The following is a 19,156-nucleotide window of genomic DNA, read 5'->3' as shown; positions in this document are numbered from 1 at the left end:
TCACTCCAAATGACACTCTCTAGGTTAATCCATGTTGCTACAAATGGCATTATTTCATTCTTTTTTAATGGCTGAGTAATATTCCATTGCACATATGTACCACATCTTCTTTATCCATTCCTTTTGTGGATGGACATTTAGTTTGCTTCCATGTCTTGGCTATTGTAAACAGTGCTGCAATGAACACTGGGGGTGCATGTATCTTTTGGGGCCATGTTTTTCCTCTGAATATATGCCCAGGAGAGGGATTGCAGGGTCATATGGTAGTTCTATTTTTAGTTTTTTAGGGACTCTTCTGACTGTTCTCCATAGTGGCTGTACCAATTTACATTTCCACCAACAGTGTAGGAAGGTTCCCTTCTTACCACACTCTCTCCAGCATTTATGGTTTATGGATTTTTTGATGATGGCCATCCTGGCTGGTGTGAGGTGACATCTCACAGTAGTTTTGATTTACATTTCTCTAATAATTAGCAATGTTGAACACCCATTAACATGTCTATTGGCCATTTGTATACTTCTTTGGAGAAATGTTTATTTAGGTCTTCTGCTCAGTTTTTGAGTGGGTTGTTTTTATACTGTTAAGCATCATAAATTATTTGTAAATTTTGGAGACTAATCCCTCATCTGTCACATGATTTACAAATATTTTCTCCCACTCTGTGGGTTGTCTTTTCGTTTTGTTTATTGTTTCCTTTGCTGTGTGAAAGCTTTTTAGTTTAAGTAGGTTCCCTTTGTTTATTTTTGTTTTTATTTCCATTATTCTGGGAGACAGAGCAAAAAAGATATTGCTGCAATTTATGTCAGAGAGTGTTCTGCCTATGTTTTCTAGGAATTTTATAGTGTCCGGTCTCATATTTAGGTCTTTAATCCATTTGGAGCTTACTTTTGTATATGGAGTTAAAGAACGATCTAGTTTCATTTTTTTTACATGTAGCTGTTCAGCTTTTCCATCACCATTTGTTGAAAAGACTGTCTCTCCAACATTGTGTAGACTTGCCTTTTTTGTCATAGATTAATTGACCATAGTCACATGGGCTTATTTTTGGGTTTTCTATCCTGTTCCATTGATCTAAATTTCTTTTTTTTTTGTGCCAGAACTATACTGTTTTGATGACAGTAGCCTTGCAGTATAGTCTGAAGTCAGGGAGCCTGATTCCTCCAGCTCTGTTTTTCTTTCTCAAGATTGCTCTGGCTGTTCGGGGTCTTTTGTGTCTCCATACAAATTTTGAGACTTTTAAAATTCTAGTTCTGTGAAAAATTTCACTGGTTATTTTTTAGAGTCTAAGAAGATGGGTTCAGTGTTGAGGTCCAAGTGAAAAAGGAAGACAGGTACTGGCACAAACTAACTGTGAAGATGAACTCTCTCTGGTGGGCAGGATCAGGGTTAGCAATAAAAAAAATTCTTATAATATTCAGATCTGGGAGCAGATGTACTTCAGTCTTGTTGCCACTGAGCATTGTTGAATTAAAAATTAATCTTATAAAGCAATTATCCTCCAATTAAAAATTTTTTTCTAAGGTTAAGCAGGGCATAATTACTGCATGGGATTAAGCATAAAAAATAAAAGATTATTATAAAGCAATTGTCCTTCAATTAAAAATAAATAAAATTTAAAAAAATAAAAGATTAAGCATATTAAACTTAAAATACACAGCATGGTCTACTTATCCCAGTTGGTGGTATATAGGACTTTAAACAAGATCTGTTTAAGACAGGTGAGCCTAAATGAATCCAGGCTAAGAAAGGGAACCTCTCAGTTTGCATTACACAGAGAAAGAATAACTGAAATCCACCCAGAGTTATCAATCATTCATTCAGGCAGCTATTTTCTGAATACTTCCTAAGTGTATAGCATTGTCTCTGCTTCAAGGAAGGGGTAGAGAAACAGGCAAAGCGCCCATGAAAGGAAGAACTCCTCATGGGGTCTGAGAGGCAGCAGGCACTCCTCGAGGCAGGAGGGGGAAGGGCAGGGGGCCCAGAGCTGGAGGTCTTGGCGAAGTTCCATTCCATTTCATCTTACCAGATAATTATTCTCTTCCTATTACTCATATGCAGGTCATCTGGACTGGTACAATTCTATATTTTTATAGCCACTGATATTTTCTCTAGATCAACGTTTACATTTTTCTAAATATGGAAAATTTATACACAAACATATTTGGGCATCCATTTAAAAATGGAAACAGTACAAGGGCTGCTGAATTCAAATTTGAAGAGTTTACAGAAACCTTTTATTTTGTAGTGAATCACACAAAGTGTTTTAAACAACCACATTTAGCAAATGAAACCAATATCCTTTTTTTCCAAAAATTCTGATGCACTGATTTAATAAATGCATCGCTACTTGCACTTGCTAATGACATTCTTTTAGCCCTGACATCTTTCTTTAATTTGCCCTGGGCCCTCTTTGAAATGCTATGAATTTTCCTCAAGGGCATGTTATATCCATGAATTAAGATTTTTTTCATAATTCTCTCTGGCCTTTTTTTGCCAAAGAAAAGGACATGGAAAGGTACAAAAGTGAGTTTGCCAGTGGAAAAAGGCAAGGATATCAGAGACCTAATCAAGCTTGGAAATAAAAATACAGAAACCTCAACAACCAAAAAAGCACTTTCCTTCTGATACTAGCATCTAATGCCAATCAATAACACAACGGACTGGAGGTTGGTGTCCAATTATAGTCCCTTGGGGGCTGCTGGACCAACAAACCTGTACCAGTGCCCTGGGGGCTCCAGGCAGCCCCCCAACAGCCTCAGCTCTTACACATGTGGTTGGGTCTTCATCTCAAATGAACCATTCATGCCTAGGCTTCCTCTCATATTTCCATTTGTAATGTCATAAAGGAATTTCATTTTATACTTTCCAGACCAATGATTTGGTACAAAAACGATTTGCTGCCAAAATAAGAGGATGGGGGAGGAAAAGAATTCTCCCAGACACTTGTGAATCAGCAAGGCGATGGGCTGAGAGAAACTATGCAGTGACTTTCATCTTCTGGGTCCCAAAGTCTCCAAAGCTTTGCTTACAATCTATCACAATCTATTCAATCTGGGCTTTAAATACCAGTCTTAGTTTTCTCTTTGATGTCACATTTGTATTCATCTGACTTTGCTTTCTACTGAAATGTCTTAGTTTAGGTGTTAATTTATAGGATTACCACTAGGTTAGACATGCTATGCAAAGTCCTGAATGACAGGTTAAGTTAACTGGTTAACAGGTTAACACGGGCATTGACCAGGCAGAGCTGCCTGCTGCCCTGGGCTGGGGCAGGGCCTTCAACATCCCATTTTCACTGGGTGTAATTCATTTGGTAACTGGGTCCTGGGGAGATGAAGCAGGGCGGGGGATCTCAGAGAGGCGCCTGGGCAGCCATGGGGTTGGCAGCAGGCACTCAGAACTTGAGACTGCAGTTATTACCAAAGGGTATGGAAGTGTGTCCATATTTTAATGATCAGTTAAAGTGAGTACACTGGTGGTGCAGTGGTAAAGAATCTGCCTACCAATGCAGGAGGCACAAGAGACGTGTGTTCAATTCCTGGGTTGGGAAGATCCCCTGGAGTAGGAAATGGCAACCCACTCCAGTATTCTTGCTGGAGAATTCCATGGACAGAAGAGCCTGGCAGACTATAGTTCATGGAGTCACAAAGAATTGGACACAACTGAGCACATCAGTGTATTCAGTGTGAGTTCACCAATATCCATCTGAGGAATATCATCTCCATTAAGATCTACTTTAAAATTTCATTCCTTAATCTGATTTTTAAGTTTCCTTACCAGGAACCTCATGGAAGGAACTACTATTCAATTAACATTCTCAGCTTTACTTCCATAAAATATTTGGTTGGCCAAAAAGTGGGTTCGGGTATTTTTCCATACGATGTTACAGAAAAACTCGAGCAAACTTTTTAGCCAACCCAATAAAACTGCGAACTGACTTGGAATCTTGGTTTTCACAATTATGGTTTTCTCATTAGACAGTTCAGCTTCATGATAAACTATTTGAATCTCATGGTTTCTACTCTAATCCCGATTCAATATTCTAAGATATTTAGGAATATTACTTTTACTCCTGCTCTCATTTTAGTGCACAAATACCTTTTTTACTTTATCAGCTCTTTGGACTTAACCTTGTCTAGGAAGTTTACAGAAACAATAAAGAGAGAGAAAGAAAAAAGAGCCTGCAGTTTCATTAACGGTTGCCAGACATTCCTCCCAATACTTGTCAAGGAAAGCTCAAGGAAAAAGGTTAAATACTGAGAACAACAAAAAAATACCAACAAAAAAGTCACTATAGAATGCTCTTTAAAAAAAAATTATTACTCACTTGAATACCATCTCTGACTGTAATAAAAACATTGGCTCATTCTGAACCTCTTTAACAAAGATATAAGGAAGTTTCTATTGTTACGTGACCTGATTTTTGTCATGTGTATTCTCCAAAGGGGAAACCAGAATTTTATCCTGATATGTTCAAAACCAAAGTGATGTAAACCAAGCTCTGAGTACAGAGAAAGAACAGAAGGAAGTTGACGCTGCTCAGTGGGTGGATGGCACCGGAGAAGGGCAATAACGCTTGACATTAATTATACATCTACCCACCCGGTCCGAGGCAGGGTATTTGCCAAGAAGTTCTTACATTCCTGTGGCCAGGAAACAGGGCCACACTAAAGTTTCATGGAAAACAACAGTGCATTATAAAACATTTTAATCACTCCAGCTCTCTACAATGACTAAATAATCTAACAAAAATTTTCACTGAATGGAAGCCTACCTTTGTGAAAGTAATCAAATTTGGACTTCAAAAAAATTTTTTTCTAAAAGAAGTTTCCTTTACTCATTTTTCTCTCATGACTAACAACTGCTGATTTAATGTTAAGTTGCCAAGGTTTTTATACTACAAAGATAGATGCAGAGATATAATTTATGAAAATAAAAATTTAAAAAAAATCAAATAAAGGGTGCTCTTACGTTGTGTATCGACACAGAAGAGAAGCAGGGTTGTTTCTCACCTAGCATGAAACAAATCAATTTCCAACAAACACAGAAAATAGGAGCCACTTCTGATAGGTTTTATCATTTTTTGTTGTTTAGTAGTTAAGTTGTTCCAACTCTTTTGCGACCCCATGGACAACAGCTTGCTAGGCTCTTCTGTCCATGTGAATTCCCAGGCAAGACTACTGGAGTGGGTTGCCATTTCCTTCTACAAGGCTTTGTCATTATATTCAAACAAAAGAGGTAGAGTTTTAGAGAATATCTTTTCCGTACAAAAACTGGCAATTCCTAAATCTATTCTGAGAGCCTGCTGAATGTCCAGGCTTTTTTATAGGGACAATTTTATTTTAAACAGTAGTCATTTTAATGAGTATTCTATTAAAAGATAGAATCTGAAATAAAATACCTATATAGCTAAGTTGTTTACTATCAAATCAATAGTACTACAAGGGGAAAAAAGGCCTATGTCTGCAGAACATTTTATTGAAGTAAAATAGCCAATAACAATTCTAAACTGACATCTTAAAGACTAGTCATTAGTTGGTGCCTCAGACAGTAAAGAATATGCCCGAAACGTGGGAGACCTGGGTTCAATCCCTGGGTTAGGAAGAAGGAAATGACAACCCACTCCATTATGCTTGCCTGGGAAACTCCATGGGCAGAGAAGCTTAACGGCCTACAGTCCATGGGGTCGCAGAGTCCGACATGACTGAGCCACTAACACACACATTAACAGAGGCAAATTTAAAACAGTTGCAAGGCACTCTGGTTTCTGGGGGCCTCCCAGGTGGCGCTAGTGTTAAAGAATCTGTCTGCCAATGCAGGAGGCGGAAGAGTAGCAGTTTCGATCCCTGGGTTGGGAAGATTCCCTGGAGGATCAAGTGGCAACCCACTACTCTGTTCTTGCCTGGAGAATCTCATGGACAGAGGAGCCTGGTGAGCTACAGTCCCTGCGGCCACCAAGGGACACAACCGAGCACGCACGCACACTGGTTTCTGGAGCTGCACCTTCTCCTGCCAGGAAGTGGGGCCCCCTCCTAGAAGTCTCATCTCTTGAAAGATGATGTCCGCCACAGAGCCCGCCACTGCGGCCCGAGCATGCGCAGAGCTCCCCACTGAGGTCAAAGCCCACCCCCGGCTCCCGAAGCTCCGCCCCCAGATGCGGCCGCCTCCCACGCAGGCTGCCGTCCTCACAGCGACGCTGTCTTCACAACACCCCACGGGGCTGTTACTAAGGGCCCTGGTATGCGGCCGAATATACGCATTCAAGAAGTTCAAAACATATTTCAGGAATACTAGTCCTTGGCTCCACATCTCCGTGTGCTCAATGTGGCCACTGTGTCTGGGGGAGCAACTCCTCTGGGGCCTGGCTCCCCGGACTCTGGAGGCCTCGCGGTCCCCAGCCCCAGTCGTGAATACACAATGGAGTTGAGAGGAATGCTGCCGGAGGAATCTAGGGCAGAGATGAATGGGCTCCTTCTCCTCCTGCTAGACCATTCATACAGGTCACCACATCTCACTTCACCCCGTCCCCTCCTCGGCAGTGGCTGCCAACCCCAGCCCCAGCTCCAGCCCAGTTTTGTATCCTTATCTTCTTAAGCGTCTCAGTGTCTTAGCCTGAGGTACCCGATGAGTTACGCGTCTGGCAGGCATTTGCTTCACCACCACCCCCCACCCACCCCTCAGACGGGTGTTGTGGAGTGGCTATTGTCTGTATATTGAACCAAGGAAGAACTTGAGGACAAGGGCGTTGCTGTTGTTTTGATAAAGGTGGTTTGGAGAAGGCCATCTGCTCCAAGTGAGAAAAGTGACATGATTTAATCAACAGCACAGATGACTAAATCAAGATGTTGTTCAGTGGCTCACTTGTGTCTCTTTGCAACGCCATGGACTATACCCCTCCAGGCTCCTCAGTCCATGGGATCTTCCAGGCAAGAATATTGGAGTGGGTTGCCATTTCCATCTCCGAAATCAAGATATGAAGCTGTTAATTCTTTTTGAACATGTATGCTAAATCCCTACCGGGGATGGGTGAGATTGTGAGCAAGTTTAAACACATTTGATGATCTTTCATTTTGGAACGTCCTTCAACATTTCCTGGAAATTGCCATGAATAAACTAACAGGGAAAGGATGGCTAGATGTAATTACAAAAGGGCTTTTGAGGAAATCACTTACGCAAGAGGGTTGATTTCTGTCCTCTGCTAAGGCTCTGAGGACCCTTAGACCATGGTCTTCTAGACTGGAGGTGTCTTATGATTTTTCCCTAGTTGCTTCAGAGGAGTCGGCTGTGGTGGCACAGAAGCATCCTTTGCTTCTAGGGTGAGAGGCATGATGATTTAGCACCAGACTCTGCACACTGCCCTGTTTTCACAGCCCTCACACTGATATCATAAGGAGTTCTATGATTGTCCTTGTCCACTTAGGACTTGTTGGTCACATTCCACAGATTTCCAATATGCTTCTGAAAGGAATTCATTCCAAATGGTATAGCTGTCAACACTAGGATCTGCTTTGAATTAGGAGTCTGAATCATAGCTCTGAGTTTTAGTTTTTGGGGTGCACCTGCTCCCCCCCTATTCTTTCCTTCTTTCAGTTGACTTCAACAGACATTCAGTGAATAACTGTGTCAGGTTCTTTGGTACATAGTACGAGATTGTATGGGCTGTGGTGTCAGACTGACCCGGCCTGCAGTCTGGCAGGGAGACCTTGGGGAAACTGCTTCATCTCTCTGAATCTCAGTTTCTTCAATGGTGGTGGTTTAGTCACTCAGGTGTGTCCAACTTTTTTCGACCTCGTGGACTGCAGTCCACCAGGCTCCTCTGTCCATGGGATTCTCCAGGCAAGAATACTGGCGTGGATTACCATTTCCTTCTACAGGGGATTTTCCTGATCCAGGAATTGAAGCTGGGTCTCCTACATTGCAGGCGGATTCTTCCCTGAGCCACCAGCGAAGTCCTTCAGTAAGTGTCCTCAAAGGAGTTAGTGCATACCAGTGCTTACCACAGTGTCTGACACTATGGAAATGTGTGATACACAGCAGTTCTCACTATCACACAGATGTATGTGACAGACCACAAAACAGTTCGTGGGCTAGTGGAGAAGGAAGACACTCAACATGCCATACAATACTTCTGGTTAAGTGTTGGTTTTAAAGGAGCAACACTTATCTCAGCCTTAGTTAGTAAGTAGGTGGAAGGTGAGGCTTGGGGATTGAGACCTGAGCTATATCATATTGAATAAATAGGAGAAGATGTCCTCTCTCTTTGGTTTAAGAAAAATCAGAAATGAAAACAGTACAAGTGCTTCTGGATTCAAATTTGGAGAGTATTACAGAAAATTTTATTTCATAGTAAATCACACACAGGGTATTAAATAACCACATTTAGCAAGTGAAACCAATATTCTTATCTATTCCAAAATCTCTGATGCATTAATTGAATAAATGCATCACTACTTGAACTTGCTAATGACATTCTTTTAGCCTTGCTGACATCTTTCTTTAATTTGCCCTGTGCCCCCTTTGAAATGCTATGAGTTTTCCTCAAGGGCATGTTATATCCATGAATTACAATTTTGTTTTCATAATTTTCTCTGGACACAGAAAGGTACAAAAATGACTGTTTCCCAGTGGAAAAAGGCAAGGACATTAGAGACCTAATCAAGCTTAGAAATACACAGAAAGAAACTTCAACAACCAAAAGTGGACTTCCCTTCTGATATTAGCATATAAATGCTGGTGGCTCAGTGATAAAGAATCTACCTGTCAATGCAGGAGACGTGGGCTCGATCTCTGGGTGGGGAAGATCCCCTGAAGGAGGAAATGGCAACCCACTCCAGTATTCTTGCCTGGAAAATCCCCATGAACAGAGGAGCCTGGGAAGCTACAATCCATAGGATTTCAACTGAGTGACTGAGCATGCACACATGCCAATCAATAACACAATTTCTCCTGTGTATTTGCAAATGCATCTGTATGTTCAGGACAGGATACCACGTACATCATGTCATGCTGGTGGCAGCCCAAGAGGCTAACAGATAGCGTGAGGATGGCACACAGTAGTGGGAGGAAGACGGAGACTGTGTAGGAAGGGGAGAATGAGGTGGGGAGAAGCAGGAGTCAGGCAGGGACCCAGCTGCAAGCTCTCTCCCATCTGTGGAATGCAGGGGAACTCTGAAACTTGGAGCCTGCAGGAATGGAACTGGCCCAGTCACCTGGGACTTCAGGCTTAGGTCTCTGCCTGGCCACGGTGCCCCACCCAGAGCTCCAGCTCCATTGTCCCCAGCCTGCTTCCACCCTTCTCCTCAGTCAATCCAGCCTCCCTGCTTCCTTGCCTAGTGTGATGACCTGTTCCAAGCCTGTCACATCACCTTCTCCATCAATCTTTTAACCACTATCCTCCATTTAAAGGATATTTTATCCACATCTACTGATGACAAAAAATTTTAAACCTAAAAATATGTAAGAGATGTTTCCTTATTCCTGCTGTATCCATGAACTTCAGATCTCACCTACATTGTGATTTGCCAAAATGTGTTTTTAGTCAATTCAATGTCTTAATGATACCTACTAGGCAAAAAAATGTGCAAGTCCAGGGGTTAGGAGTCCACCTTCCAATGCAGGGGACTCAGGTTTAATCCTGGTTAGGTAACTAAGATTCTATATGCCGTGGGGCAACCAAGCCCAGGCACCTGAAACTGGAAAAGCTCCCGAGCTGCAATGAAGCCAATACTCAGAACAGCCTCAACTCCATAAAACTAGTTACAACAAATAAATATGATTTAAAAAAAATTTTTTTAATTAAAAAAATGCAACTCATTTGAGTGCTTTTGGAATGTACACAATCTATCGGGCAATAAAGACTATGGGATTCCAGAGTGTGTAGTCAGTGATGGGGAAGGAAATTGTTTGCACAAGAGATAATTAACTTGAAGCAGGTAATGAGATGCTTTCGAATTGTGGTGCTGGAGAAGATTCTTGAGAGTCCCTTGGAGAGCAAGGAGACCAAACCAGTCAGTTTTAAAGGAAATCAGTCCTTCATTGGAAGGACTGATGCTTAAGTTGAAACTCCAATACTTTGCCCACCTGATGCAAAGAGCCAACATATTGGAAAAGACTCTGATGCTAGGAAAGATTGAAGACAAAAAGAGAAGGGGGTGGCAGCAGATGAGATGGTTAGATAGCATCACTTACTCAATTGACATGAGTTTGAGCAAACTCTGGGAGATAGTGGAAGACAGGGAAGCCTGGCATGCTGCAGTCCATGGGGTCTCAGAGTTGGACATGACTTAGCTTGAACAACAAGATAATGAGAAGGCTCCTTTCTTTTCTTTCAGGTCTACTTGTCTGCCTGCTTCTGCTTACCTGCCAGCATTCACTGAGTCAAAATGGAGAAGGGTGTGTCAAACAGGCCTGGATGTGACTCCTGGCTGTGTGACTATCGACAAGTTAATTAGTCATGGTGACACTCTCTAGAGAGTGATAAGACTAATAATGCCTAGTTTTATCCTACTTCATACCTCATCAAGGCAATATCCTGACCTTTGAAAGTGAAAATAACCCATAGGTCTTTCTGGATGGCCAAGTCCACTGGCTGGACTTGAACTGATTCATGTGAACTCTTTCCTGACCTACTTACACCAGTGATGAACAAAACAAAAATGGCTCTTGTAACAATGTTGTCCAGAACAATTGTATTCTTGACATCTAATGCATGTGTGCCAGTTCTGAAGAGTAAATATGCTTTAGCCATGAATTTCTGATACTTGATTTTAAAGGATATTGCTTCATAAGAAAGACCATAGAAAAATAAATCACCATGATTATTATTTAAGCTGATGACAGAAAACAAATTTTCACAGTTCAGGTTTCTGATTCTTTCTGAGTCATCAAGGCCTTAGCCTGATACTCTTCCCACGACTTTGCTAGAAGTTTATTTATTGTGTATAATCCACAATTCAGACCTCACTTTTATGGGAAGCACATTCAAGCAGAGGAGTGGAACCATCAACTCTATATCTGAAGGCGACTTTCAAGAAGGCAATTTCCTTTGGTTCTGATTTATCTCGTATCTGGGGTGAACAAAAGTTTGATTTCTGCAAAATGAGTTCTGATTAGCAAGCAGCTTCAGGGAGCACATGTGAGCTGTAGGATGCAGAACGGGAGAAGGAAAGGGTCTCATGGCTCATGGAATTGACTGAGTATTGTTAACTGGACCCCTGCAAGCCAGCAGGTTCACCCATCTTGGATATACTCAGAAGAGGGAGAGGAGGTCGATGGCTATGAAGTCAAGACTTTAAGATGGTACATCAGAATTCTTTCTACTGACAGCCAGGTTCGTTAGAAAACATTTTTATTCTGCCATTTTTTTTTTCCTTTTAATAAAGAGTCAGGATTTTTGCAACAATGCTTCCCAAGTTGCCTGAAGAATTTGTAACAACTTCTAACTTTTGAATGAAACACTTCTGGGATACTGCCTGACCAGCAGGCCCTAGTGGGTTTGTTTTTTTTCCCACACAAGAAACAGGCTGGCAGAGAGACCAGGCAGAGCCTTGTTTCAAGAGGCCACTCAATCTTCTAAGCTCACACCAAGTATAAGTTGGTTCTCAGAGTCTACATTTCCTCTCTGAATCCTCTCTGAATGAAGGTCCTTGGGGCTGCTCACTATCCTTTTGGAGGGTGACACCTACTCTCTATTCTCCCTCACTTTGAATATCACTTTTCAAGCTTTCTGGGAAACGCTGTTACACTTCTATGAAGAGACTCCAACTGCCAATCTCAAAATATTCTTTGAAACCAGTAACACCAGGTGCTCTGTTTAAGGCGGAAAGGAGGCAGCACCATAGAATATACAATACGACATTTGTTCACAGGGAGAGCACTGGACTTACACACACACACACACAATGGCAGCCTAAATAGCTCAATGTTTCTCTTGAAACACTCTAAGGGTTTCAGGAAATGCAAGGAAACTTTCAAAAACAGAGCATTAAAAAAAAAATGGAAACAGAAGAATCAAAGGAAACATTAAAAAAGGGATCCAAGTTGAACAGGGCTTGTAATAACATGCTTAAAAGAGCGGAAGCTGGGAAGATGGATGGAGTTATATCATCAACCTGCAAATAAGAATGACCTCTTTCAGAATAAGAAAAGATCTACTCTTTGTAAGCAGTTTTAGAGGGGGTGGATTTGTTTTTGTGATATCATTTTAGGAAGATACAGCTCAAATGAGCTCATTGCCTGTTGGAGGATACTGCTGTTTTCTCAGCATAATTTATGTATGGAACCAGAGTCAATGGAAGAATAAACATCAACACGATGTTTTCTCCTGTTGCCAAGAAACTAATATTTCTTCTTGAATTTTTAGACAGTCTTGCTTTTCAAAGAGCAGAGACCTGCAGAGGAGGAAATTGAGGTGGTAGAGAGCTGACCCCTAGGCCCAGCCCACACACACTGATAGCCTGGGCCTGGCCCAATTTCCTGGTCACTCGGGCAGTGTGACCCAACAGTGCTGAGGTATCCTATTCGGTGCTCAACGGTTTAAAGACATGATAAACATTTCATATCTTTTTGGAGGCATGTTTTATGTTTTCTAGCACATGTGATCATATTTCATTAAGTATTTGATGGCAGTTTTAAAAACAGTTCCTTTATGGTATCCTAGAGGATCCCCATCCTCCTTATTTACGTATGTCCAGATTTACTAGGAATATATGAGACTAGAAAATGTTCAGGGCCTCCCAGGTGGCGCAGTGGTAAAAAAAAATCCACCTGCCAATGCAGGAGATGTAACAGATGTGGGTTCGATTCCTAGGTCAGGAAGATCCCCCAGAGTAGGAAATGGCAACCCACTCCAGTATTGTTGCCTGGGAAATCCCATGGACAGAGAAGCCTGGTGGGCTACAGTCCATGGGGTTGAAAAGAGTCAGATATGACTCAGTGACTGAGCCCACAGAAAATGTGTTAGACCCACCTTCTTTGTTAGTGGAGGTATTGGGGTGACTCATTTATTTTTTTTTTTTCTTAATTATTCACACTAATTATCTCTTTTAAATCAAGCTTAGGTAGCTGTCTATATTTTTGAAGAAGGTGATTAACTTCTGTCTTTGCTTTCAAAGGAAAATGGTTTAAAATTCTCCTTTTCCTAACCTTTCCCAGGTGAGATCACTTCAGATCTGCTCCAATTGATACTGAATGTGACTAGTTCCATATGTCCATCACAGCCTTGCTTAGTTGTCATGATTTAAATATACGTGTACACACACACGTATATATGTGTACATGTATTGCTTACTTATATCACAATGGAATTTAATATCCCTTATTCTTTGTTGCCTTTTCTTTGTGTCTTCATTGTTCTGATTTTCTTATCCCTGAGTTTAAAGGCAGTATATGCCATTGTGGGCTTCCCGGGGGGCTCAGCTGGTAAAGAATCCACCTACAATGCAGGAGATCCCAATTCTATTCCTGGGTCAGGAAGTTCCCCTGGAGAAGGGATAGGCTACCCACTCCAGTATTCTTGGGCTTCCCTGGTGCCTCAGACAGTAAAGAATCTGCCTGTGATGCAGGAGACCTAGGTTCCATCCCTGGGTTGGGAAGATCCCCTGGGGGAGGACATGGCAACCCACTCCAGTATTCTTGCCTGGAGAATCCCCATGGACCGAGGAGCCTGGTGGGCTGCAGTTCTTTGAGTCACGAAGAGTTGGACACAACTGAGCGACTAAGCACAGCACAGCACATATGCTATGGTAGGGTTATCCTCAAATGTTCTCATCTTTATCTTCTGACCAACTCAGCAAATGCTAGGGAAGTGCTTCTGCATTTTAGAATAGCATACCTATAGATCTCACAGACCTGAATGGCCATTCCTAAATTACATTGCTTTAAACCAAAACACCGTGGGGTTAATCTCATAGCTGTGCTCCATGCAGTTACTCAATCCTCTTTACTATTTTGGATGTTCTATTCATTTTAATGTGGCTTACAAATCGTGAGCTCTCCTTTCTTTACACTGTAGTTCTGAGTCTTAAAGAGAAATTATTTTCCCAGCTATTAGCGCCCCCATCTTTGTAATAAAATTCCTGTAGAGGAGAGGTGAAAGGGCTTGAACAACGCCTTCTACCCTCTGGCTTGTTAGAAAGGATGAAGGGTTTCTAAGCAGGATGAAAGCAATAATCCAGGAAGGAAGCCAGGAAGAAAGGGGGGTGGAGGGAAACCTAAGCCAGTGTCAAGAGGTCAGTAAATAGAAGAATGTGACACAGAAGAGCAGAAAAGACAAACCACTCAGATAAATCTCACTATCCATCCTTGAAGGCCTGTTTCAAAGTCTTCTTCTCTGTAGAGCCTTCCCTGCCTTCTTCACCCTCACACAGCCCCACCGCTCGTGTCCCAGAACATTTTATCTGCATCTCCCTGACAGTCCTTGCCAATTTTGACTTTGGATTATAGGTACTTGTGTGATTTCCTATAAACCCTCTATTAGTTCAACACAATAAATGATTACTGAGCTCCACCTCCCTTGATACCAGTTGCTTTGCTAGATGCCAGGGGTCCAAAGATGATTGGGACATCACCCCTGCCCTCAAGAAGCTAACGGGGGACTTCCTTGGTGTCTATATATATATACATATATATAGAATTATATATACATATAATTCTCAGAATCAAAAGGGGAACTAGAAAAAAACAACAACAAAAAGAGGCTAACGGTGGCCCCGCCCTTGCCTACACCACCAGTCTGGTTCCCTGCTGGGACTCATCATCTTGTCTCTGTGTCATTGCTCTGGCAGTGCAGTATCCCTTGCCTGAAACATTCTTTTCTTCTCTTCCTTCTTCTGTCTGTCATGGCTCATGTGCAAACTCCTCAGGAAGGTTTCTCTGAACTGCCAGGCTAGGTTCCCACATCATAGACACACTTCCCTTCAGCACTTCCCATAAATCAAAATTTTCTGTTTGCAAGACTATCTCCTCCAGTGGATTCAGGGTGGGACCCTTGCCTTCTCACCTTTGATTTTCTAAGATCAATGACTATGTCTGGTCCATGGTATGTGCATGTGTGTGCATGTCAGTCACTCAGTTTTGTCTGAATCTTTTGTGACCCCACAAACTGGGGCCCATCAGGTTCCTCTGTCCATGGGATTTCCCAGACAAGAATACTGGAGTGGGTTGCCATTTCCTTCTCCAGGGGATCTTCCTGACCCAGGGATTGAACCCATGTCTTCTGCATTGCAGGCAGATTCTTTACCACTGAGCCACCACGGAAGCCCAATAATTAATTAGCTCTCCTCATTATGTCCCTCTAAGGTAAAGTGGGAAACAAGGGACAGTGCTGTGGACTACTGGTGTCAGTCCCACCCCTACCCCCGCACACCGTGCCCAGATTCATCTGTTGAAGCCTAACCCCAAGGTGATGGTATTTGGAAATAAGGCCTTTGTGAGGTCATTAGGTCATGAGGGTAGAGCCCTCATGAATGGGATTAGTGCCCTTACAAGAAGAAACACCAGAGATCTCTTTCTCTCTGCCAAGTGAGGACCCAGCAAGAGAAACCAGGAAGAGGTCCCTCACTAGAAACAGACCATGCTGGCACCCTGATCTTAGACTTCTCAGCCCCTCAAACTATGAGAAATATATTTGTTACTTAATCCATCTACTCGATGGTATTTTGTGAAAGTAGCCCAAACTGACTAAGATAAATGGAGAGGATCAGTGGCCCAGCTCCAGATTTAAATGATGGTAGGATTGGGAAAGGGGCTTCCCAGGTGGCACAAGTGATAAACAAACTGCCTGCCAATGCAGGAGACATAAGAGATGCAGGTTTGATCTCCGACTTGGGAAGATCCCCTGGAGGAGGGCATGGCAACTCACTCCAGTATTCTTGCCATGGATAAAGGAGCCTGGAGGGCTAGAGTCCATGGTGTTGCAAAGAGTTGGATGTGGCTGAAATGCATGCATGCACAGGCAGAGGCAAGAAGACGTATCTTTTGCTCTATCCACCAGACTGTTACTAGATTTCATATTAGAAAAAGGTGTACCTGTTTCTTCTGCGTCATCTTAGAAAGAGTCTTTGGATAGGAGACTGAGTAGAAGGATGGGGAGATACAAAGATTCTGGGACAGACATGGTAGGATTCTATTTGACAAAATGGGGAAATAAGTAAAACATTATTTTTGGTACTCTCTGGAGAAGACAGGTGGACAGTGTTGCATGGATTCTAACCATGTCAATTCAAGAAAGAAAAACAATGTGGGCCAAAGGAAAACAGGGTGGAAAGTAGATTAACCAGTGACTACTTCTGCTGGGCAAGAACACACATAAAGATATCCAGACAGAGGGCAACTGAGAAAAATCAGATTAAAGCTCGAGTTAAAGAAAAACTCTTTGCTTAGAGGACCAAGGTGCCACCTGGGAAAAATGGGAAACAGCTGAACTGGTTTATGAGTGACTATCTAACTGATGTGACTTTTAAATATGTGGATATATTTTATTTTTACATAAGGGTGACAGCCAGCACAGGGCAGAAGGAGGGGCCTGCTGGCCCCATCTTCATTAAGAAGCTCTGGTTTTAGGTCTCCCTCTTAAAACTCAAGGGCTCTGTCACTTTGGGCAAGTCACTTAGCTTCTCTGAATTTTAGTTTCTTCTCAAGATGATACCATGCTTTATTTTATAGGGTTGTTGTGAGGACTGACTCTTCATTAAGAAGTTCAGAATTGTTTTGCAAATCACTACATTCAGGGTTGGATGAGGTGGTTAGTCAGTTTTCTCAAAATGCAGAGATGCTCCTGTATGTCTTTTTTTCCCTTTATGTCTTGATGGCAAATTTCAGTTACATGACCACCCCCAGGTGCAGAGAGTCTGGGAAAATGATAACCAGGTGTTTTTTGTTTGTTTTTTTGTTTTTGAGGGTTTTTTCTTTTTTTATTGTTACTGTTTGGTTTTTGTTTCTATAAAGAGAAGAATTTCAGGCAGAAAGGAATTCAGAAAGGTTTTTGGATTCGTCAACCTTTGCCTCAACACCCCCTACCCAGCTTCGACAGCACCGGCATAAGTGGACAGCAGAGCGGAATCATGGGACAAGCAAGCGAGGCCGTGGGCTTGAGATAATGAATCTAATTAAATAGTAAATTAAGAGTAATAGTCTGTGGGTGGAGGAGCCCATTAAGAGGAACTGCTGAAGCGCTGCCACCATGAGTTTCCAGGAATAATACGTAGGCATATTTCCAAGAAAACTGAGTAGGAGATCAAGCTGCCTTCTTTTAGAGTCTCTCTTTTTCATGGTTGGATGTCAGCATTTGCTTTTCACTTCTCCCTGCTATCTACCCCGAACCTGGATGGCTTTTAGTTCCCTTAAATGCCATTTTGGGGTGGGCTCCATTTCCCAGGATTTTCTGTTTCTGTCTCTTTTCCTCAAGAACTCAACTATCTCATGTTTCATTTTCTCAGACTCTAATTCTTGTTATTGCCTCTGTGACTGAAAAAGAAAGGAAGGACAAGAGAGAGAGAGGAAGGGGAGGAGGAGGGAAGGAAGGGATAAAGAAAGAAAGAAGCCAAGCTGAGGTGGCTTAACCCTCTCTTATTTACTTTTATTTACATTTTAATAGTAGCCATTAATGTCAGAATACAAAGTCCTGCAACAGGGAACAACAAGCATGATTTGGGGCATTATAGGCTAGGACCGACAGAGGATGAGATGGCTGGATGGCATCACCGACTCGATGGACGTGAGTTTGGGTAAAGTCCAGGAGTTGGTGATGGACAGGGAGGCCTGGCGTGCTGCGATTTATGGGGTTGCAAAGAGTCGGACACGACTGAGCGACTGAACTGAACTGAACTAAACTGAGGATAGGACCAGTGGAAAGGAGATTTTCAGATTAGGGGACCTTGTCCTAACTTTGTCAGCTAACACATCCTCCCTCACATTGGTTAGGCCAAAGACCAACACTGTTCACACCATCTGGGAACAGAGATGCTGGAAGGGAATGCAGGATGGACTTGCCTCTAGTCAGAGTGTGGGGTAATAGTGTACCAGAGTGTACCCACAGGGTGGGGGTGTGCTAGAACTGGGTGGGGAGGGCAGATCTGTCCAAACATGAGAAGGAAAACTGATGTGCTAAGGAGGGATGACAGGGTTGAAAATGAAGCTTCATAAAAATCTACACAATTGCATAACACCCAATCAAAATACTCCTTGCTGCTAATGGAACTATTAGCATGGAGATAAAACTGTGAGTTATACATGATAACCAAGGAGGGGAGGGGTGGGTAGAGGGAGAATACGATTAGGGAAGGGCACAGTGAAGATAAATAAAAGTTGGCCTCATATTAAAACATACCCCAGGCAAAATGAAGGTATCTTTACTTTGCTTATTCTTCAACAGAATGAATTTCTTTGTCCTGTGTGTTTAGCTACAGGTGTGTACTATTAGAAAACCATCAATAAAAGAATAGGAAACTCTGCTCAATGTTATGTGGCAGTCTGAATAGAAGGGGAGTCTGGGGGAGAATCGATGTATGTATACGTATGGCTGAGTCCCTTTGTTGTCCACCTGAAACCATCACAACATTGTTAACTGACTACACTCCAATATAAAATTTTTTTAAAAAAGAATATATACAGATAAATTAGGGAATAATTACAATACAAAATAATTACTGACTTTACCAAAAGAATTCTCCTAAATTTTCCTAAGTGCCATTTAAAATACAACACAGGTTATCAAAGTTTTTTTTTTAATGTATAGTATAGCTTTTAAGAATTCTATTTTGTAAAGTAATTCCATGTAATAGAGGGTTAAAGGTTTCCATCAATTTAGTTCAGCATAGAAAAAATACAAGAAACATACACTGCTAACAGAGAAAGGAGATAGAAAAATGCAACCCACCTTCAGCTGTAATGAGGGGTCATTTTATATGCTGTGCCAGTAAGCTCTTGTTTCACCAAGAAGAATTCATTAAGTAGAAAGAAAGTCAATAAAAATGAGCTTTATTAAAAAAGAACTGATATAATTAAAGGTATTGGTGAAAACGAGCCCAGTTATGAAGGGGAAATGACTCAGCTGCACGTTTAAGAAATGAAACAATGTACCATAGAATCTTCTCCCAGTTTAAGAAAAAAGGATACTCTACATAATTTGTAACAGCCAAGGTGAATGCCAGCATGATG

The 19,156-nt window shown here is 41.9% G+C and overlaps 1 protein-coding gene across 9 annotated transcripts in view; it reads right to left on the bottom strand.

Moving 5' to 3' along the window:
* Window positions 1-19,156, bottom strand: part of STAU2 (staufen double-stranded RNA binding protein 2) — a 298,567-nt gene that overhangs the window by 34,559 nt on the left and 244,852 nt on the right. The window lies entirely within an intron of this gene.

The sequence above is a fragment of the Muntiacus reevesi genome, chromosome 12 (genome assembly GCF_963930625.1).
Source record: "Muntiacus reevesi chromosome 12, mMunRee1.1, whole genome shotgun sequence".
In the NCBI taxonomy this organism is placed as follows: Eukaryota; Metazoa; Chordata; class Mammalia; order Artiodactyla; family Cervidae; genus Muntiacus; species Muntiacus reevesi.
Note: the sequence above shows the minus strand (reverse complement) of the source record. Positions and strands in the feature narration are given on the sequence as shown.